This window comes from Rhododendron vialii, chromosome 6a (assembly GCF_030253575.1).
Source record: "Rhododendron vialii isolate Sample 1 chromosome 6a, ASM3025357v1".
Lineage (NCBI taxonomy): Eukaryota > Viridiplantae > Streptophyta > Magnoliopsida > Ericales > Ericaceae > Rhododendron > Rhododendron vialii.
This window is the reverse complement of record NC_080562.1, coordinates 22,591,253-22,614,526: the sequence shown is the minus strand read 5'-3', so window position 1 is coordinate 22,614,526 and position 23,274 is coordinate 22,591,253. Positions and strand designations below refer to the sequence as shown.

The following is a 23,274-nucleotide window of genomic DNA, read 5'->3' as shown; positions in this document are numbered from 1 at the left end:
ATTGAGTAACACGAAAGAAATGAAAAGGTACTGTTCATCTTCTACATTTTGGTGAGTGATCAATTTTTTTTTTGGTATTCCTGTGAAAATTACACCTATATAAAATAAATATATTGGAAGACAAAAAATGAAGTGTATTTAGAGAGAGAGAGAGAGAGAGAGAGTTTGAAAATTATTTCCCTGTGTTAGGATACATTCTCCTAAACTTTTTAGTCTAAAATATTTTTCGGTAATTTTTACTTTCCGCGAATTATTGTCGAGCTTTTCATCACAATTTTGGGAATTAATCATTCTTTCCGATTAGAAGAGTCTAAAAAGTAAAATTATGATCAAAAGCAAAACAAAGTTTATATCCTCTCGTCGAGATAAATAATTAATCCAAAAAGTATGATGCAAATCTAACAAAATTCAAAAAAGACAAACAAAACTCACAAAACTAAAAAGGAAAAAAAGTTTAACAGAATGGAGCCTTAGGCCATCCACAGTGGTATAATCAAAAGCCAATTATTGTTAAAATTAACAATATTGGTGCAAAAAATGGCTCACAATGGTATAATCAAACTTAGCAACATCTTTAGAAATAATCAAATTTTGGGCTTTGGATAACCAAAACTAGCAACCTTTTTCAATAATCAAAATTTGTTAATCCCACACCACATAAGTTAATTGGTTCCAAAATTTATAAACATGCATATTTCAACTAGTATTTTCTTTTTCTCTTCTTCACGTGCTCTAGATCTTCTTCACTTCAACGACAAATTGTTTCTCTTTATTTTCCTCCAAAAGTGAAACTCATATTTCTCGATCATCTACAATTTAATCCATCGTTGCGGATTAAAGTATTTCACTCTTCTTTCCCGTTTTTATTTTAGGTTGCATTCTTATGAATTTAACTTAAATCTGAAAATTGTCTTTATTTGAATTTTTTTCGCATTTGTTAGTTTTGCGCCAAACTTTTATAGGTTATATATTGATTCGTCTCGACGAGAGGAATCGGAAAAGTAAAATTTTTTTTTTTACTTTTACCCAAATATTTTGAGAAATAACCATTTTTTAGCAAAAAAAAAAATTTTTTCAACTAAAAAGTGGTTATTCATTTTTATTCCTCCTCTTATGGTTGAGTAAATGAAAAACCTTGCAAAAAAAAAATATATAAAGGAAGAATCTTGCATCATTTACCAAATTCAAGAACACATCTTATTTTTTTTGAAAGATTAAGAGAGTGGTGGATTTGTGATATAGGCTATAGGAATATAAAAAAAAAAAAAAGTTTCGGTGTTGTTTTGATAGATAACACTAGGAAGAACACATATGTTCGATATATTTTTGCCCAAAAAAATAAACCATAATGGAGGGAAGTGAATGACGGGAAACAGAGGGGGAGAGATAGATTGTGTGAAATTGTAGTGGACTTCTTATTTTGATTATGGACTAGAAGTGACCATTGTGAACCTCAACATTGTTAAGCTTATCAACCTCTTAAGTGAATAATCAAAAGCTGACGTGTCAACTTTTGGTTATCCATTTTTTATTATACTGCTGTGGATGGCCTTAGTTTAGCATTAGTTTGTTCTTTTGTTGGAAATATGATTTTAACACTTTTTTTTTATAATCACACTTCCTTTTTTCTTTATTTTGATGTGAATTTACAATGTTATCCTCCTAAGTGTAAAAGAGTATACAATTGAAATGTTAATTTTTTAAATTTACATCATAAGAGGACAAAAAAGGAGTGTGGTTGTAAAAAAAAAGAGTGTGAAAATCAATTACGTATGAAATGATTTGGGCATATATACATCCTAAATGAGGGTTCTCTATGGAAAGTTATGCTACTTTTCAAATAAAATAATCACGCAATTTTGTGTATAACTTTTAACGGCGAAAGTAGTTTCTTATCTCCATCTGAAAATGCCATTTCTTGATATCTTACGTGGAAACGAATCTGAAAAGTAAAAAACCTTGTTCAGAAGATGAAAAAATTCACTAAAGATAAGAATAAGACACAAGACCAATTAAAAGTGCCATTTTTCTTATTTTTATTTTTATGAACTTTTTTCCTGAGCAAGATTTTTTATTTTTCAGATTCTTCTCGACGAGAGAAATAAAAAAATAAAAAATATTCATTGAAAACTTAAAAAAACAAAAAAAGGGTAGCCGATTAAAATTGATTAGGCCTAACAGCGTCTCATAATTGATTAGCTGATTTTTGTTAGCAAAAAAAATGATAACTGATTCTTTTTTATAAGGGGATGATTATTGGTTGGTAGTAAAATAAAGAATTTGTCATAAACGTTTCCCTAAAATAAATCATTAGCTGGTTGTTAACAAGAGAAAGCAACTGGTGGGATCAAACATTTTAATTTTCCAGATAACATGACGGAAAAAAAAATAGAAACAAATTTTGATGGTTTTTATTAGTAGTTTGTATAAATAATGAAGCGGGATTATTGTAACTATGGGTCGGGGCAAACGCGATGCGTATGCAAGTCGGATTTTGAAAGAATTTGTCAAAATTCAATCAAACTAAACAGGAAGCTATTGGAGAAATTTTGCCAAAATCTGGCATGAACACGCATCGTGTGTGCCCTGACTTCTAATTAAACTAATATATGTATCCCCATGTCAGCCAACATATTTTTCAACATTTCTGATTTGCAAAACGCAAATGATAAGAACCAAACCAATTGCTTGGGAGAAGTCAAGAAAACTTAGACTTTTTCTAATATGTATGATATAATATGAAACACTTCAACCAACAATGGTGATCGATCCATGCCATCACAGGGAACAAAGACTAAAACGGTAGATTTGTATTGGAAATTTTCTGGATTTGCAAACCAATTAGAATTGGTATAGGAAGAGGGTGGAGCGGCTGCCGATGGGTGTCTAGTTCGTATAAATAATGAAGTGGCATTACTGTAATTATGGTAATAATAGTCTAAATTACTCCATCCATCTCTTTTTTAGAGTTTAGTATTTTATTTTAAGTAGTCCATTAATAAATGGGGAATTTTTATGCCGGCCCAAAAACTTAGGCTCGGTCTTCATTTAGTCCTGTACAATTATTTGTATTTTTTAAAACAACCTTGCCCCTTCACGCGCATCAGCGCACAGAACTAGAGTGCATCTAGTATAGAAAAATTATCCAATGCTCCATGAGCACTGGTGCACCATTAAAACATTGTTTAAATTTCAAAAAGTCATATCTTTTGTTGTAGATATTCATTTTTTAAAAAAATTATATTTTTGGAACCTACTCGACGATATCTACTAAACAAGATCCATATTGAATATGAAATTATGAAAGATTAAAAAAATACCATTTGCTATGAGAAAATTCTATGATAACTATTTCTATGAGAATTGTCTATGAGAACTGTCCCTATGAAAACTGTTTCGGACAAAAATACCCTTAGTTATATGAACTGGCTATGAAAACTGTCAATTCTCATAGTCAGTTCTATGAGAACTGCCAGTTTTCATAGTCACTTCTATGAGAATTGGGTATGAGAAGTGACTGTTCTAATAGAGAACTAGCTTTGTGAACTAGTTATGAGAACTGGACTATGTGAACTGAAAAATACACAGTTCACATAGTCTTACCATACACTAAAATACACAGTTTTCATAAAATATATATAGTTCTCATAGAAAATATATGGTTCTAATAGACAGTTCTCATAGATAATACACAGTTCTCATAGAAAAATACTCAATTCTCATACACAGTTCTCATGAATAACACACAATTCTTATAGAAAAATACACAATTTTCATAGAAAATATACACACACAAAAAAATTGAACAAAAACAAAAAGGTAATCAAAATCAAATATAGTTATAAATGTTCTAAGGGGAACTGTGTATTTTTCGTGTAATTGAATTTTTAGTTAGTTTTATGTGCGCCAAAGCCTTGCTTTACACTGATTACAATTCAATTGCTCAAATAACTTTGGAGAAAAATACCTTTGGCTATGAAAATTGTCAATTATTATAGTTAGTTTTATAAGAACTGCTCGGTTATGTGAACTGAGCTATGAGAACTGAAAAATACATAGTTCAAATAGCCTCAACACACACTAAAATATATAGTTATCATAAAAAATACACAATTCTCTTATAAAATATATAATTCTTATAAAAAGTTCTCATGGATAATACACAGTTCTCATAGAAAAATACACAGTTTTCATAGAAAAAACACAATTCTCATAGACAATACACAATTCTCATAGAAAATACACAGTTCTCATAAACAGTTCTCACAGAAAAAATACAATTCTCATAAAAATTACTCAGTTCTCATAGACAATTCGCATAGAAAAATATACAATTTTCATAGAAAAATACACAATTTTCATAGACAGATTTCACAAAAATACACAATTTTCATAGAAAAATACACAGTTCTCATAGAAAAATATACAGTTCTCATAGAAAAATACATAATTCTCATAGAAAAAATACACACAATTCACATAATTCACTAAAATACACATTGCCCCAACACACACAATTCACTACGCAATTCATATAGCCCAAATACATAAGAAATACACAGTTCACATAGCTCCAACACCCAAAAATTCACAGTTCACATAACCCCCAAATACACACTAAACAACATAGTCAATAATAAAATCAGATAATAAAACTCATTAGAGAAACAGTACAAACACATATATTTTCACATCAAAAACAATTTGTGAACTGCTGGTTATGTAAACTGCTAGTTATGCCTCATAGTTAGTTCTATGAGAACTGCTGGTTATGTAAACTGTCAATTCTCCTAATCAATTTTTTTATGCTAAGCAAGCACAACATTATTACTCCTACATAAATCTGATTGAGCAGAATAGAAAACAAACTTGAGAAAATTGTGGCAGGACATTTGGCCGAGCTTTGTCTTTAATGCCAACGAAATCGAGCAATTTGTGAACTTAAGAAATATTGTCGAAGAAATAATTGTGGCAGTCTGGACAAAATAATTTTATGTTTCCTTTATACTTGGAGAACACTGCTGGCGACGGAAAGCAGTAACTTGCAAAAATCGGACGGGTAGCGACGATGGAGGAAGAGGAAAACGAGCTGGATAGCGACTCGCTTACGTCGGGGCTCAGGCTCTAGTCTTCGTAGAGCTCTTCCTCCTGGCTGTGTTGGTCGAAAATGTCGTCGGAGTAAATGAAGATTTTCTTCTCAAATTGAAACGGAATCCGCCGCCGACCACGGCATGCTGGGCGAGTACTGGTGGAACAACAACCTCACAATCAACACACCTTTGAGACGAAGCTGATGCTGGATCTCGATGGGAAACGTGGAAACGAGAGAGAGAGAGAGAGAGAGAGAGAGAGAGGGGGGGGGGGGAGTTGGGGTTTGCAGAGAGAGAGAGAGAGGCGGAATGGCGAGATGGAGTTGACGATACGGAATAAAAAGGGCAAAAAAGTCATGAGATACATATCCGAGCCTAAGCGGGTTTGGAAATAATATTCTGGGTTGGGATCAAACCGAGCCTAAAAATCAGGACCGGCCTCTAATTTACTATTAATAAATGTCCATTTTGTAAAGTTAGTTAAAAATTGGGAAAAAATTTACAAATGGTCCCTCTAGTTTACACGAGTTCTCATTTTCGTCCCTCTAATATTAATTGAATCAATTTTAACCCTATAGTTTTTATTGCATCTCAATTTCATCCCTCTCCCTGGCGCCGTCAATGAAATAAACGGAATTAAAGGGCAAATTTGTCATTTTCTCTCATAGAGGGACTAAATTGAGATTTTATGTAAATCAGAAAGACTATTTCTAAAATTTTACATTTTACTTTCATTTTTTGCAAATAAAATAAAATAGACCATAAGTAATGTATTTGACAACTGAATTATTTTTTATTGGTTAATCAAACTATATTGAAAAAAAATTATATTTCATTACACATTACAAAAATATTAAAAAATGCACAAATCAATCCCTTAGCTAATGTCTTTATATCATGTTCTTATAATCTCCTTATTTTTTCACGCGACAAAAAAGAGAGTTCAAAATCCGTGTTTATTTGTTATATGAGAGATCTTATGAGTAAGTCCCAAAATAAATACACTTATACCCATATTTCAATGTATTTGATCTCTTAATATTCAATAGTGTTTCATTGCTTAACTAAACACAATTACAAGATTTCTAAATACTACTCTTACTAAACAACTTTTTCTTTTTAATCATGTGACAAAGAAAATAATGAGAGTGAAAATTCAATTGAAAAAAAAAAATACAATACCAAGACATTTAACATAGGGGTTGCTTTTTGAATTTTCTCATATTTTTTGTGATATATATATAATAAAAACTTTAAAAAAATTCAACATATTTTGATTATTCAATATAAAATGAGATGAGAAATATATTACATTTGATGTATTTTAAATTTATTTACAAAAACAAAAGTAAAAATAAAATTGTAGAAATAGTCACTCTAGTTTGCATGAAATCTCAATTTAGTCTGTCTGTGAGGAGAAATGACAATTTTGTCATCCAATTCCATTTGTTTCATTAACGCTGTAAGCGAGAGGGACAAAATTGAGACAGAATGCAGATTGTAGGGCTAAAACTAACACAATTGATACTACAGGGACGAAAATAAAAATTCATACAAACTAGAGGGACCATTTGTAAAATTTACCCTAAAAATTGGCACATTCTCCATTTTGCTTCTGAAAGTGTATTCTCTTTTTCCAAAAGTTAGTGTAATGATGATGTTCAATAAAGGGTAAGTAGAAAAAGTGGAGATAAAAATTTATATAAATAATGTAATGATGATATCTCTTTAATAAGTAGAAATTACGAAATTAGACACTTAAAAAGAGATGAATGGAGTACTATAAACGTATGGACCCACGTTAACAGTGTAAAACCATAGTTTTAATCAGGATGGGTTTGACTTTGGTAGGGAGAATGATGTTGCTGCCAGATTTGCTTATGTGTACATAGCTGGTTGGTTAGCTGCAATTAGGCTTATTTACGAAATAGCTATGGGTAGAACACTTTTAGGCTGCGTTCTTTTTAACTTTATTTCTTTCTTTCGTTTTGTGTATTTTATTTTTATTTTTTGAATTTTTGTTAGATTTGCGTGATATTTTTTGAATTAATCATTTATTTCGACGGAAAGAGTTTAAAAAGTACAAAATGATGACCGAAAGCAAAAAAAAATCACTAAAGACAAAAAAAAGTATCAAACAACTGTTTTATCTGTATTAACAAATTAACATGCGACATGCTTTATGAATTGAAAGGGAACCAAGGAACGATGTTAAAGGTGAAAGATTCACTTGACTTTTGATGATAATACGTTTCATGGGGGTTCTTCTTGGATTGCTACTAAGCATCATAGGTTTCTGGTCAGGGAATCCTCGCGGGGTAGCACTAAATGGAGGCATGTAAGGCTATGGTGGCAGATACTTTGAGGGTGGCAGATACCTCGAGGGTTGGGTGACTTGGGTCTAAGGGTCATTGTGAGGTGGCTTTTTGAAGTTGTCCTGCTTTTGGAGGTTCTGAATCTGTTGCTGAGTTTAAGGACGTTGGTAAGGTGTTGGGTCAACCTATTAGTGTGAAGTGGCCTCGTCTTACAAAGTATCGTCAATGCCAGAAGAAGGTCATTATGGGTTGAGATTTTCTCCTTGTTAGCCGCAACTAAATTCAAAAATCGGATACGGATAGGAAGTTCCAATTCTTCCATATGGCAAGTCTCTCAACTGTTAAAGTTAAAGTGAAGGAGCCCTCTCATGTTGTTAATTCTCATGGCATATATACATGAATCGATCCCATATGCCTCCGGAGGTTTATCTTCGTGTTTAGGACTTTGATGTTCCGATGGTTAGTGTGTTAGACCCTATCGAGCAACCCCCCCCTCCCCAATGGAAGAGGATCCACTTTCCTTGTCCAGCTGTGTGTCTAGTTCTCCGGAGCCTGAACCTCGTCAACTTAGCTTTGAGGATTTCTCATCCGATTAGGTTGGAGATGTTCTCCAAGACACTACTTCTTGGCAATACCGATCATAGGAGTTTGACCCTACATCTTGTTAAGCATCCTAATAGTTAGAGAAGGAAGAAGATAGACAACAATGTCAAAGCTGGTGGTTGTAGTGACAAGACTGCGCAAAACCCAACTCAAAGAAAGTGTAAACAAGAAAGGGCTATTGAAGACAGCTGTGGCGATCCTTACACTTACCGTATCCTTCAACGTCATTCTTTACATTGATTTGTTCCTTATCCTTGTTTTGTAGGTATCGTGGTTTGTGTGTTAGGTGTTGAGAGGATGCTTGTGTTATTCTTTTGGGATTTATGGGGGTGTTTTGAGTGGACTTGTATGGTTGTTTGGTTTTTGTTGGGTCTTTGTTTTGTTTTGTCAGGTTGCATTGTGTTGGTTGTTATTTGGGATTGTTTGTATGGTTTGTATTTATGTGGTTGTACTATTTATTTTTACTATCTATGATAAGTACATGATTTCTCAAAAAAATAATTATTCATTATGTTCCTAAATGAAAGTCTACTTTTATCTTTTCCTGTTATTTTTATCTTGTTTATATCTTTCAAGTGATAATATTTTTTATGATTTTAAAATTTTTGTCTAATAAAACTAATTGAGATCTATCAAATAAGATCCATATTAGATATTTCTAGCATTATAGATTGAAAGATATAAAAAAAAAAAATTTGAAGTGTCAGAAATAGTAACATGAATTTCTCATTTAGGAACAGAGGAAGTAAAATTTACTGAACAAATGTTCCCCTTGCACTAGTAGGCCAACAGGTGAGTACCACGTAGTTGTAGTATTCTCACATATATAAAAAATACTTCTAACTTGACAAATCACAGGCTATATGTTTGTAGTCTTCAAAAAGTGACTTCCTAATTTACATTTTAAGATTTCAAAACACATTTTTTCTCAAGGATTTTCAATTTTCGGTACCTGAAGAATTCTTGTTGGTCTTCCGATAAACAACTGAGATCCATCATATAATTATTCTCTCTTCCTCTTTGAATTTTTTCATTTCCAGCCTTTCTTTCTTAATGCGAATTTTTTCTTGCTCTTGAGCATATGTTCTTTCAAGCATCTCCACTTTCTTGTCAAGGAACTTGATTTTAGCCACCTTTATCTCATCCAATGCCCCAAAAATTTGACTCAAATTTGGTTATCATCTCTATTCTTTCGTTTGATTAACCGCTCATTTTTGACTTTTTTACCCGGTGATCGTTCTAAGTCCACAAAATAATCAGTTCGACATGGTCATCTCCTAGATTCAACGAATTTGGAGTCCCCATTCTTGGTCTTTTTAGTTAATATTTCTTCTCACACTCCAAGAACCACTTTGGCTGGTTCTTTAATCTAACCCAACTATGTTAAAATAGAGATGGAGGACTATCGTAAAATTTATTATACGCAATCTTTGCCATTTCAACCTATAAATGATATCAAAACAATAGAAGAAATACTATGTTACGAAAAACCATCACATGAATAAGTGAAAAAATTGAAATAACTAAATAAATTGTCTTCCTCATTCGTGCCACTTTGACTCAATGATTTAATATTGGCATAGCAGCTACAGAACTTATTCGTGGAAAGTTGAATAGTTTACCACCGATTCATTAAGGAATTCTCAGTACGATTGGCCGATTGAGCGGTGAACTGAGTTTGTTGGACAAAGGCTTGGCCATCTTAATAGAAACATTGTGAAACTTTCTGATGTAGATTCAAAGAGACATAGGTAGGGTTGCTGCGAAGAAAGCATCTTCGTGCCACAATTGTCCCAACTGAATGTGTAAAGGAAAACAGGAAGAAGTCGTAACTGAATATCAGTAAAAACCCAAAGCTCTTACTTACTTTCGTAAAGTTGATATACGAAAATTAGCATAGCATGTATCAACATTCTCCTGTCGCATTTTAAAATGAAACTGCTCCGCAAAACGCATCAAAATTATTATATGGCACCCAAATACAAGAAACGCATCAAAATTATTATATGGCACCCGAATACAAGAATCGCATCGTATCATTCAAAAGGATAATCCTGGACTGGTGCCCCACTTTTACTATTACACAACCTACTATTACAGAGACGGCCCAAGTATTGACAAAAACAAACTTAATTATCATACTATGTGTCCTAATTTCTAAAGAACTGATGAACGAGATAAAATAATGAGTAACATAAGCATATCAGGAGGCATTAAATAACCCAAATCTCTGAAAGGCCTTGATTTCAGGTTTCTTTTAACACCCATTTCTCAGACCTCCTCAGCCAAAAGAGTCTTCGCCAGAGATTGTTAAAAATGTATAGTAGTAGTATACACTTATGATAAAAGAGAAAAGGGAGAAAACACCAGCTGCTTTGGCCATGGTTTTTCCATAATCTATATAAGGGTGAAAACACCATAATTGACAAAAAGAAGAAGGGGGAAACACATAATTTTGATACCCTAAATTTTCAATACCCCAGCTTTCAGCTAGCACAAACATGAGCGAGCCAAATTAAAAGGATCACAGCTACAAAGTAGATTCACACTCGAAATCGCAAAACCACAACAACATATTTTTGCACCCCCAATGTTTGCTCGAGATATGGTAGAAGAGGGGATACAAACCTGTCCTTTGATGGAGGACGCATAGAGAGGGAAGAGGATTTTGCGCCAGAAAACTTTGTGGAACTTCGGAAGAAGAGATAGCATGGAGAGAGAGAACTCGTGAGAGTAAAAAAAGTGATGGATAGTGAACGGTACCTCAGCTAATCAGACGGGTTGCAGTTCACTGAGGCACTTTACCTAGCCGGCTATTGAGTCTCTTGCAGGGCATGTTTTGGGGTGTTGCCCATGTAAAATAGCTAAAAGGGTAATTTAGCTACACTACTACTCCATCAAACAGAGAAAAGGTATTGCAAAAGATCTGGTGAAAATTAGCAGCACTGTAGACCACCTAGATTCAGGTTCCCATAACCATAATTCAATGGACAAAATTATAACTGCAAGTGGGGCAAGCACAACATGAATTCCAAGGGCAAAGAGTACACAAATTAAAGACATATAGACAGAGTTCATCTCTCCACAAGTTTCACAGATGCTCAACCTCACATTATAGGACAGAGTCCAACTACAGCCCCAAAACATAAGCTTTCTTTCTGACAGCAAGAGTGAGAGAGAAGAGCTGAGCCCCAGCTCTTCTCCTACCCTGAATCTACAAGACTACCGCTCCACCGCGACTTCATCAAAATTCCAGTCCTGCACTATATCTCTTCTAACAGCACGGCTCCGGACTAGCCGTGGGGGCCCCACAACTCCATTATTCGGAATACTTGGTTGTGGGGTAACCTTAGACGACGAAGCAAGGGAAGTGTTGGCTGCTGGGTGTGCAAGAGATATCCTGGTCAAGCAGTTTGCGAGCACTGCACATCTTCCTTCATTTTCTGAGCTTGAAACAGAGTAACTCCTGAAAGAGTGGGATGGACTTTCTACACTTTGGCATACAAGACATGCCAGACTCATACTTGGACGTTCTTTGGGCAGTTTTTAGCCACAAGAAGCTCTTTGCTGCAATATACACACCAAAAGTGAGAGAGAGAGAGAGAGAGAGAGAGAGAGAGAGAGAGAGAGAGAGAGAGAGAGAGAGGTATAATATGTAGACATCAACAAATAGGAATGATCAATCCGCTACTAAAATCCGAATTTTGTCTAGGTTTAAGCAATTGTTCAGGCTTTCGTAGAAGAATTTGTTTCTTCGTGAACTTCAAGGGCCCTGCTTACCTGAACCCCTTAACTTCGCAAGTCCATAAATAACAAAATAAGTTGACTACCTGGTTAACATTTTAATTCTTTCCAGGATGGAAAACATTTCAAAGTGTTAAGATTAGTTTCAAAAAGAATGAAGAACTAACCAGGTACTGGAAACCAGAAAATTGCTGTAATCAACTGTGTGTGTCAATAGGGATTAAAACTTCACAGATATTTGCCCAAAAATGTATGTGAGAAACTCTTATGATTTCCCCATTACTAAGTTAAATTCTAACAGAACTCCTTTCTATTCTGTTTTCCATATCAAAAAGTATTTGACATGGAATAGTTGATGCTGATGAGACATTGGCAATTTGGCAGAGCCACTTGATGTGTTCTCTCTTTCTCCCTTCACCTTACAACGAAAATGTCGACCATAAGCCAGACAACTTCAACCAATAAAAGCACGAATCTGGTGAAAGACCACAGATAGGTTTTGCCATCTTGATAAACCCATATCACTAGGGGCTAGAGCATGGACACATGAAAGTTCTTTTCTCCTTTCTAGAGGACGTGTATCTCATGAATACAACATTTCACCCAGCAACCTTAAAACAAGTGAATTGCAGTGGTACTACTCTGCATCAATAAGGGAAGCAAATGGATAACTAAGAAATTCAAGTGGCTAACTAGTTCACATTTCAATTTTTTGCATTCGATGAGCAATCAAACAAGCAAAGCGAAAGAAACACTTAGAGAACATTCAAATATAAGAAATAAACAAGCAATATATCAGAAGATAGCTGTAATAAATTGTAAACAGTGGGGTTATGTGTATATGAACCAGCAAAGTCAAATTATGAAACGTGTAGATATAGCAACAAAGTAGTACAAGAAGAAGCAACATTCAAGACCTGGCCATCAACAAAGAACTAAATTCAGGGTGGAAAAGCTGACCAAGCCACAGAACTGGGAATCAAAAATCTTAACTGGCCATTTTGCTATAGTATTTCACAATGCAAATTAAATACTATTCAAGCTGCATTACAGCCAATAAACTCTATTCTAGGAACTCTTCTTTTTGTTTCCCACAGTTGGTAAGTTAAATACTCAAAACATGTTAAGGTTCCCATTTCTTTATTTCAAAGTTTCAAACAAAAACGTATTTGACAGGATTGGCAGCCAATTGACATATTACTGCTTTTGCCCTTCATAGGAATGAATCTGTTGAAAGGTTGCAGGTAAGGACGTTGATGTCCTAACCACCATCCACAAGAGCATAGAGCCACCAACACATGAATTACTTTACTTTTTTTTACTAAGTTCCTGTCATCCATAAATCATTTCAGACAGCAACCTTACCAATATCTGAATTACAGTGCAACTAGTTTTTGATAGGCCTGATTACAATGTATCTATTTCTGCCAAAGGAAGGAAGATGAGGGGAGTGAGAAACTCAACCACTGAGACTGGTACAGGAAGGATCTACTGTGTGGGTTCATTTCCAAGGATATATAAAATAAAATAAAAATTGTGGGATTAAGGCAGAGCAAAGCAAAAGTTATGGAAAATAACAATTGAAACAATGGGAGATTTGAAAGCTGGTGAAAACTTTCCATAATGCATATAGTTCAAGGTCACTAAAATATATCAGGTTCTATAAGATGGAGGTGTCCTCACATAAGCCTACAAAATGAAAGCAAAGTGTCTGATCTGGTTATGTATAATGATGCAAGGTTAAGGAAAAGCTCAAGCCGGTGGTGTAGTCATGCATATATCAGTGACAGTGGGAGTGGGAGTGGACCAATATTCATGTCTATAGTTGGTGTATCAGTCATAAGAAACCAGCAAAATCATCAATCGTGCGAAAAGAAGCTTTGATTGTTGCACAGTCACTGCGGTGAGCTCGCTCATACGAATAGAAAGAAGAACTCATGATTTCCAGAGGTTGTAACGCCAATGGTACTCATGGGCTAAGACTCGTGCAGATGATTAGGCTGTGATAAAACACCCAATTAGAAACATGTTGGACACTGACACTTGGGTCATGGTCGTAGTCATGGTCATTGTTGGCTAAAAGAATGGTGGTAGATAGTCGGATTGGAGTTTGGGTCGGAATGTTTGGTTATATACAGGCCACTAAATCTGGACAAAGAAATATACACTTGATCATTTTGGAATATTTACCTTGTTGAGTGTAAAACTGGTAATACTAGTTGTATATCTCCGTCAACATTTGTTAGCTAACAACTTCAATAACCACAAGACAGGTCCTCATAATTGTCAGGAACCTCGAAGGAGTTCAGTATAATATCATATGCAAATGAAAGCAATAACCGAAGTTTCAGTGTTTCTGTTGACAAATGATTGCGTTAGAATTTGCAATTGTTGCACTCACCAGTATTTGAGTACGCGATCTCAAAGTTCATGTCCTGATCAGCTTGTTAAAATCAAACCCAACCAAACAAAGTCTTAGTTATCCTATCAATTTTCCTAACCTTTGCATCTACTGGTCTAGTTTGTTGTATATGACCAATCCACATTGTCAATTGTCTCTAGCCTCATCTTCAATTGGTACTTCCATCTACAATAATGTATTCATTTTTAGTTTCATTTTTCAGTCTTACCACACATGCATCTTAGCATTTTCTCCTGCAAAGTATTGCTGGCCTCAAAGCTATTCTAGAAAAGGAAAGATCACTTCGTAGGGAATACGGATGACACCTCCATTTAGTCAACCTAATTTGTTCTGGATGATAGCTTGATATACGTCGTGGGGTCCATTTCTCCCGCAAAGTACTGTACACCAATGGTGACAAGAAATTTGCTTGTTTCTCTTGCCAGTGATCTAATTCTAGCGCAAGCCAAACATACCCAGTCTTTTATCACATTAATATAATCCTTCATCACATTTTTCTCTAACACCCAACATATTTTACATCTGAGCACCTTATAAACATTTTATTATATTAAGTGGAAATTCTAACCTACATAGAACTGTAGTGTGTTTTTAGGATGATATTTAGCTTAAAAGTTAAAACCTTGAACCAAAAAAGTACAACTACCATTTCAGGATCACAAAACTACTGTCCCAATTAGAAAATTTAAAGGATGAAGTAAATAATGAAGCCATAACACCCTTAGAAAGAAGTCTTCGTAGAAGACCACCTAACCTGGATAAGCCTTGGCTTCCACCAATAAACACCTTATTGCCAAAAGTTATCGTTTCATCTAGATACAAAAAATTCAAATTATACGCACACCAATAGGCATCTTATCTCCATAAGTTTCATTTAGACTAGGTACCAAAGATTCAAAATATGGGTACATTTCAGATTCACTCGTACTTCACCCTGTAGGATCTGATACATATAGCCTTAGCTCCCACAGGACTGCTCACTAGCCCAATCCACCCAAGGAGCTTGCTTGGCTCGCTCAGGTTACTCTACTTTGTTATAAATCTCAAAAGAAAAAAGAGAAAAGCTACCAAAGCAATCGAAAAATAGTGTAATGATAAGATAATGGAAAAAAGATTAACTCAAATTTGCTCAAGTACTAAGTACAAATATAAAATACTTCTATCCACACGAAAAATATTTGTAGTTGCCCTTAAGGTCCTGTAAAGGTTGTTTTTTCAATGAAAGTAAATTACCAATAAAAAATATTTGTAGTTGACTAGGACAGTGGTGGAGCCAGAATTTTGGCCCGAGGGGGGCCAACTTAAGTGAAGTATTTCCATTAACAAAGGTACTTTGTAGTATGTTGATACATTGTATATAATACTGTCATTTTTCTGTCGACAATCGCAATGCCCATGTGTGTTTTATTTTTGTCTATGAAATATATTGAAAAAAATAACATGACAATGTAAAATAACTTTGAATTTTGACTAGATCAAATCAAACTTATTTTGGCTTTTGTAGATTTCCATAGTAATTATATAAACAATAATTAAATAACATATAATATTCGTAAAAATTTCAAAAGCAAGGGTGGCCGAGGCCCCTTCGGGCTCTTGTACAGCTCTGCCTCTGGACTAGGTCTGAATACAAATTCATAGTTTATACTTACACACATACATGTATTAACACACAAAAGCTCCTATAGACCCTCACAACCTTAGGTTCTTCTATGCCTCCCGCTTCCGCTTTGTGCAACTAAGAGTAAAACTGTTAGTTATCATCCAAAAGATAAACTCACTCCTTCCAAAAATTTGGTCTATCTTCCCTTTGTCAGATGTCCCCATAATACCTGTTTAGTTGGACTAGTCAAGTAGAAAAAACTGAAACACTACATTTTTAGCCCGCCCTTACGCATATACAAAATCCAAACGTGGATTGAAAAAACGCACTGGGATTTAAAATTTACCACCATATAGTTAAAGGGTAACTTAGGAAGTACATATTGAAGAGTAATGATGATGCCCCTTAAAATGTTGGTTCCCAAAAAGGGACCAAAATTTGGCATAATACATAACTCAAAATAGGAAGTTTCTAGCAATAGATGCTTGGTAAAACTAGATGGTGGGTCTACAGTCACCCAGTGGGAGCGGGACTGGCGATTTGTGAAAACATCTTGAGAGTGGGTGCGTCTTTAGATTGTGCATACATATATTTGTACATAAAAAATACATATCATGGAAAATATATCTGCATATTTTTTTAAGCTGTTATGCATCAATTATTTGAAAAAAAAATTTGAACGAAGTAATGACAACATGAAATGACATAATACAAAATACTCAGAGCATTAGAAAATCAAAGTGGGCTGATGGTTCAACAGTTTAACAGGTCTTGTGCGTGCTGCTGGTTTCGTTAAAAAATCACATTGCCATCAATTTTTACATTAATTACAGATTAACTTGGTTATGCATGAAGCAATGAAGGCAGAAGACCAGTGTTCTGGTGCATGCTGCCTATTCCAATCTGAGCTCATGGATTCCAAATCAATTTGAGTGTTTGACCACAACACTAGCCAGAGTTACCTGAATTTGATCACAATGTGCCAATTCGCGAGCCAGAGCATGATTCATTGACCCGTTTGGGCGGATTGAGTGACCTAGGGTGGGGACCATGTGAGCAAGCAAACACCAACAAAAGAACCATACCGTGTCAAATCTACTTAAAAGAAGTGACCTGAACTAGCTTGTAATGACAGTTCAACCAATCTGGACAGCTGTTTGTACCGGATACTAACCAGAATTTAAGGAGGTACAACCGACACTGGCCGATAAGGCAGAGACACACCGTTTCCGCAACGAATATGGATGTGTCAGACTGAACTGTACGGGATTACTAAAGCCGAGTGTATCAAACCTACCCAACGTAGCTTCGTATTTGGACCCTCAAGGCCCGATCATTGTAGCAATTGAGCCAAGAGGAATGAGCTGTTTGTTCCAAAGCATGGGACAAAGTTTTGAGGGTACGATCCTACCTGACAACATGCATATACACATAAGAGCTGTGTTGACCACTTTTGGCAAGCTGTCCCGCACTGCCACTCTATGTGATGTTCCCTACCTGTAAGTGTTGCTACAAAGGAAATGCTAAGAAAATTTGTCAACAATTGGTGTTCAAACTTCAATGCATAATTAAACACCCAATTCCCAATCTAATGCTAGACCTACACAAATCAAACTCAATTAAGAAAATTCACAAACTATATCTACAAGATTGATAGAAAATCCCATGCTATCAATCCAATCAAACAAAAGAAAAAAAAAAGCCACACAATAACGGAATGCTGAAAACCCCCGGACAAAATGCAAAAATTCAAGCAGTATAAAAATCAAGTTGATATAAGAGCCTCTTGCAAACCATTGGCGAAACCCCACTCCATGGACTTAAGCTTCCCCTGCCGAATCAAGTGTTTGTCAAACGCGATTTGCCTAAGTAAAATTTGGAAACTAGTACCCAAGACCAAACAATATGGTTGCCTCACTCTCCCCTCTCCACCTCCAGTAGTCCCACAGGCCTACAGCAACTCTACCTACCATAAATCCCACAGAACCCACTTACAATCAAGCAAAGAAACTCCATTAGGCTTCTAGAATTTTGTTGCCCCTCCAATGTTCTTCCAAACAACAACCAAATTTCTCCATCCAAAGAAAATTCCAGAAGTGGAGATTGTCTGGCTCGCAAATAGCTTGTGTTGTTGTGCCTGCTGTGATACTGCTTCGTTGTACCCATCGCCCACTATTGGTTGTTAGAAATGAGGCTCGATACACAGTGCCCATGTAGAGGACTTTCTCACCACTAAAACATAATCGTTTGCAGTCACATCCCTATGAGAAGAAAAAGAACTTAACAGATATCATCTACCGGCAGAAATAGCAATCCTATACATGAAGATGGAAAAATGCTCATTACAACAGCCGAAGTTCTTCCGAAAGGGCGTAGGAAACACTAAACTATTTTTTTTTTTTTTGGGTAAGGTTAAACTATTAATTGTTCCTTTTACCTTTTCTGCCCCTTTTTTTTAACCTCCAATTTGCTGCAACCAAATTGCGTTGAATAGCACGATTTGCTTGTTGCCCAGGCAACATATTGAAGGAGCAAAGGGTTTAGGAGCTAAATCGATTATGATAGATAGACAAAATACAGACAAATCCAATAAATTCTTGAAACTCTATAGTTCATAATTTTAGACTACATCCATGACCCAACTAACCATAGATCCTTGCAACAGAAACCAGCATCCTGAAACCACACACAGCCCAATCAAGAAGCGCAATTACCAATAAAGAATCTGTAAGCATAAATACCATATTCTGAAATTTTCGGAGAAACTAAGCAATGGGTTCGAAAGAAACCGGGTTCATCCACATCACAAAACCACACAAACAGAGACAAAAAATAAAAAATAAATAAATAAATATCGATAGAAATCTAGGATTTTCAATAAATGGCTCAAATTAAATAGAGTGAGATCGTAGAAACTAACCCCTTTGTGTGTTATGTTATTCTGTCTGTACGAGGAAGAACTGATGCTGAGACGTCTGATGAGTGTGTGATTATTCCTCGCACTCGGAGATTGGAATAAAGCAGGATCTTCGAAAGGAAAGGAAAGGAAAGACTTGACCTCTCCTTTTTTTTAACAGTACTTTTTAAAACTGCTAACCCGAATATGAGGATCTATGATTTTGCATTACCAGAAGAAACGGAGAGAAACAACTCCGAGTAAAACAGAAAACGGGGGGTTCTATGCGGATTTGTGATCCGAAACCGTCCGATAATTATTAATAGTAAAAAAAATTAAAAAAAAGAGGGGGTCATCTTTGACATAAAACAGAAAATGGAGAGTTGTATGCGTGTAGATAGATTTTGTGATCCGAAATCGTCCGATGCATTGATAATTGATATTGATAAAATAAAATAAAATGAAGAAGCTCATTGGATATCTTTGACTGTAGTATCATGTCCGTGTCTCGGATAGTCGGATTTATGAATTTTGGTACCTGATATCGATCAAAGGAAAACGGTAGAGGTCTATTCCATTTTGAGAAGTTCTAAAAATTGTTCTATAAGAAAGTCTAACAAAAATAGCAGCAATGTTACACACATAGCAAAAGTGCACAGATTTTGTGCACAGATTTTTTGTGGGGCCTACTACGGGTCCCACACAAATAATCCAAGCCGTTCATTAAAGTAAAACATTTTTTTAAGGGCCCTCGCGTAAAATCAGCTCAATCCGATACTCATAGGTGCTCGATTCAATCATTTAACTTTTCATTCGAATTTCAGGATAATGAAAAGTTAGATGATTGAATCGAGCACTTATAGGTGTTGGATTAAGCTGATTTTTTGTCGAGGCCCTTGAAAAAATGTTTTACATTTAATGAACGGCTTGAATTATTTGTGTGGGACCCGTAGTGGGCCCCACAAAAAATCTGTGCACTTTTGCTATGTGTGTAGCATTTCTGCAAAAATAGTGTAAACAAAATTATTTTTACAAGCAATGAAATGTAATTTAAAAAGTAGAGAACGAAGAGGAATTCCAAAAAAAAAATTTCCCAACCAGGGGGAATTAGTTAGTTTGTAACGCTCCGAATTTTGGGAACGTTAAATAGACATTTTCATTGAAAAACTAAATAGAGTCTGGCTTGATATTACACCATAATCTTAACAAAAGTACTTTTATACACAAAACAAGGGGAAACTAGGGTTTCTATCTACTGTTCTGCTTCTTCCTCCATCCTGGCCAGCTCCTCGGTCCCAAAAGCTTCCAAGGTATAGAGTTCACCCAGTTCGTCTATAAGATCTGACACATTATACCGGCATCGCCACCAATATAATATGTCAGGGTCACCAAAGGTAACACCGTGAGCTACAAAAGCTCAATAAAATAACTCATACCCACTAACCCTTAACTTACGAACAAACGATCATAAATTCAATGATTTCCACATAGTTTATACATATTCGACAAAACATTAACAATGACACATCCACATTCATTATCCAAACTAACATTGGTGTCCATTATTTTCCGAGTTTCTCCTACGCGACTCATCGTAGACCGTGTCACCATTTTCCACATTTCATAACCATATCACATTTCCAAAATCGTTTTTAACGCACCCAACCTCAATTCCGTCGCGCCGGTCTCCCGAGTATCATCACAATAGTTCCGCAGCGCTGGGTTTCCATTGGCACACAAAACTTTGCATTGGCTCCTCTCCGCGAATAACCAAGCTACACACCTAACCTCGGTTCCGCCGCGCCGGTCTCCCGAGTATCCTCACAATGGTTCCACCGCGCCGGATTCCCATTGGCACACAAAACACACACCACACAATGGGCTACCATGTCCGGCCACATTGCGGTTTTTCAAAACATTTCTCCTTTCCAAAACACGTCTTTTCATTAACTACACCCTAGGTGTCATGTTTCTACTTTCTCAATTTCCGTGTCTCGTTTTCATGCAACGACTCCGCGGTAGGACTCATACATCATTCATTGTGATTTGAAACTAACTAGTAAGATCATCCAACTCTATGTTACTAATCATGCTTAAATCACCACTTAAAGCATAACGCCACATGTACAGACGCCTTTGGAGTGAAAATCACTTATGCTTTACAATAAGACAGTAATACAAATAATTCATAATACATGCTCATAACCATCCTAAAGATCAAAATACGAATACTTCTATCAATAATAAGATCTTATCTTTCGAAAATCGTTCTTTCTTCCTTTGTGGGAAATTCAAAACAACACATGTTTATTAGAGTAAAAGTCGATTATTCCAACATGTTCATACTTTCATTAGCGAGAATAAGTTATTGACTATCATGCATTTCAAACCTTATAGGTGATAGATAACCTTATATACGGAAAATCTACTTATTCTTCCAACATATGGTTCTACGTTATACATTGAGTTTAGTGGACTAGGGACTCTACCTTTCTTCTTGGCGGTAGTGGCGACTACGGAGAGAATGTGTTCGTCGGGGGAGTAACTTCCTACGGTTGGCTTCCGGTAGCTTCGAAAGAGAAAGGTTTCTCTCGAAACTACTTTGTGACTAAAACTACTCAACTTTATAGATCGAATGGTGGTTTTAGGATGAGTTTCTTGAAGAACTTAGGAAGAACTCCAAGAACACTCAAGAACAAGAAGAACACAAGACTTTCTAGAGAGAAGTTGGAGGATTGGAAGGTGTGAGTTAAATGGTGAATGGGGGGTGCTATTTATAGCAAAAACTTGAGCTCTCTCCCTCCCTCTCTTGGCCGGCCCTCTCTCTCTCCCATTCTCCCTCGGATTTGTTCCATTGACTTGTCATTTCAAGCCTTCAATCAATGTCATAGCCTTCCCTCACTTGTCAATCCAATTTTAGGTCAAATCCTAGGTTATCATGAAGGGTTTTTGTCTAGTCTTGTCCTAGGTTGATGTTGCTTGCAAGAAAGAACATAATCAAAGGTTAGGTTTGTACTTTGGAAGGCTAGAAATGGGTTGCAAAGTTGTCAATAGGCCTATGGCTAACAAGGGTAGCTTGTGGAAGTGTACAAAGTCACATGCACACCACACACACACACACACACACACACACACTCTCTCTCTCTCTCTCTCTCTCTCTCTTGTACTACACACACACACACACACACACACACACACACATATATATGTAGGGAGGTATTCCCGAGCAGATACATTTAGTTGCCAAACACGTGATGTTTAGGAACACGTGGTAAATACGACCAGACTTATCGCCGAGCAGTTCGGTGAACAGTGATATGAGAAGTCATGGCTATAAATAGACTGTTCGGTTATGATACAGCCGAACAGATGATGTAAAGAACCTAGCACGTGATACGAGTGATCACGGGTTGAAAGCAATGCAATCAATATCCAAATAAATGGTACGTGGGACCATAGTTTGAATATAGACAGGACAGCCATCATGTTAAACAAGTGTTCGGCAATATGGACCAGTGACATGAGAAGTCAATGGTCCAGAAAGGTTGTACGGGCTCAAGGACCAGTTACATATGAGGTAGTTGGTCCAAGCCGTCTGTTCGGCCATGAGACGGCCGAACAAAGGTAGAGCTCCAATCGAGAGTAGGAGCAGAGGGAATACTCTGGAAGATTCCAGAATAGTCATGTCCCATATAGGGATAAAGATCCCAAGAATATAGGATCTGAGAAAGATACCCAACAAGTATGGGATGTTCGGCTCTTAATGGAAAAGAATCCTAAAAGGACTCTTTTCCATAAACTGATAAAGGAAACGAGACTCCTTGATATCCTGGGTTTCCTATACGAGTTAGGAATCCTATGGCAATAAGGATGCTTGGACAGCAAGCATCCATAAATCTATAAATATGAGGAAAACCTAGAGGTGAAAGGTACGCAATATTGCATTATTATTGCTTTCCTACTGATAATTAGGGCTGAGTTTTCTAGTACGTGATACTAACAAAAGCATCGGAGGGCCTTTGCCACGAGAGGCAAAGGTGCACTCACCCCCTGTCTATTTTGCAGATTAGGGTTCAGACGTCGAGCTAGGGTTCCGGTGAAGAGGCACGAATAAGCCGTTGCGATCCAGTTGATTCGAAGTACCAATTGTTTTCATCCCCCTACAATATATATATATATATATATATATATATATATATATATATCTATATCTACATATATGGTTATCTATAAGTAAAATAAATAGTTTTAGGTCTAGGTAGTCTTGTAACGCCCCTAATTTTGGGAACGTTAAATAGATAATTTCATTGAAAATCTAAATAAAGTCTGGTTCATTATTACATCATAATTCCCATAATTACATAAAAGGGAGGGAACTAAGGTTCCTAACTACAGCTTCGTCTGCTCTTCCATCCTAGCCAGCTCTTCGGCTCTAACGGCCTCCAAGGTGTACAACTCACCCTGTTCATCTACAGAGTCTGACACATTATACCCGTTACCACCGGTATAATATGTCAGGGTCACCAAAGGTAATACCATGAGCTACAGGAGCTCAATAGAATAATCCAAATCCACTAACCTTTAACTCTCAAATAATAGAT

At 36.0% G+C, this 23,274-nt stretch overlaps 1 long non-coding RNA gene across 1 annotated transcript; it reads right to left on the bottom strand.

Annotated features, from left to right (window-relative positions):
• Positions 1-10,935: 10,935 nt before the first annotated feature.
• On the bottom strand, positions 10,936-19,249 carry LOC131329429 (uncharacterized). The gene is made up of 2 exons (XR_009200763.1): positions 18,698-19,249; positions 10,936-11,575 (listed from the first exon to the last, which is right to left on the bottom strand). It is a non-coding gene; the product is annotated as an uncharacterized LOC131329429 (long non-coding RNA).
• Positions 19,250-23,274: the final 4,025 nt, after the last annotated feature.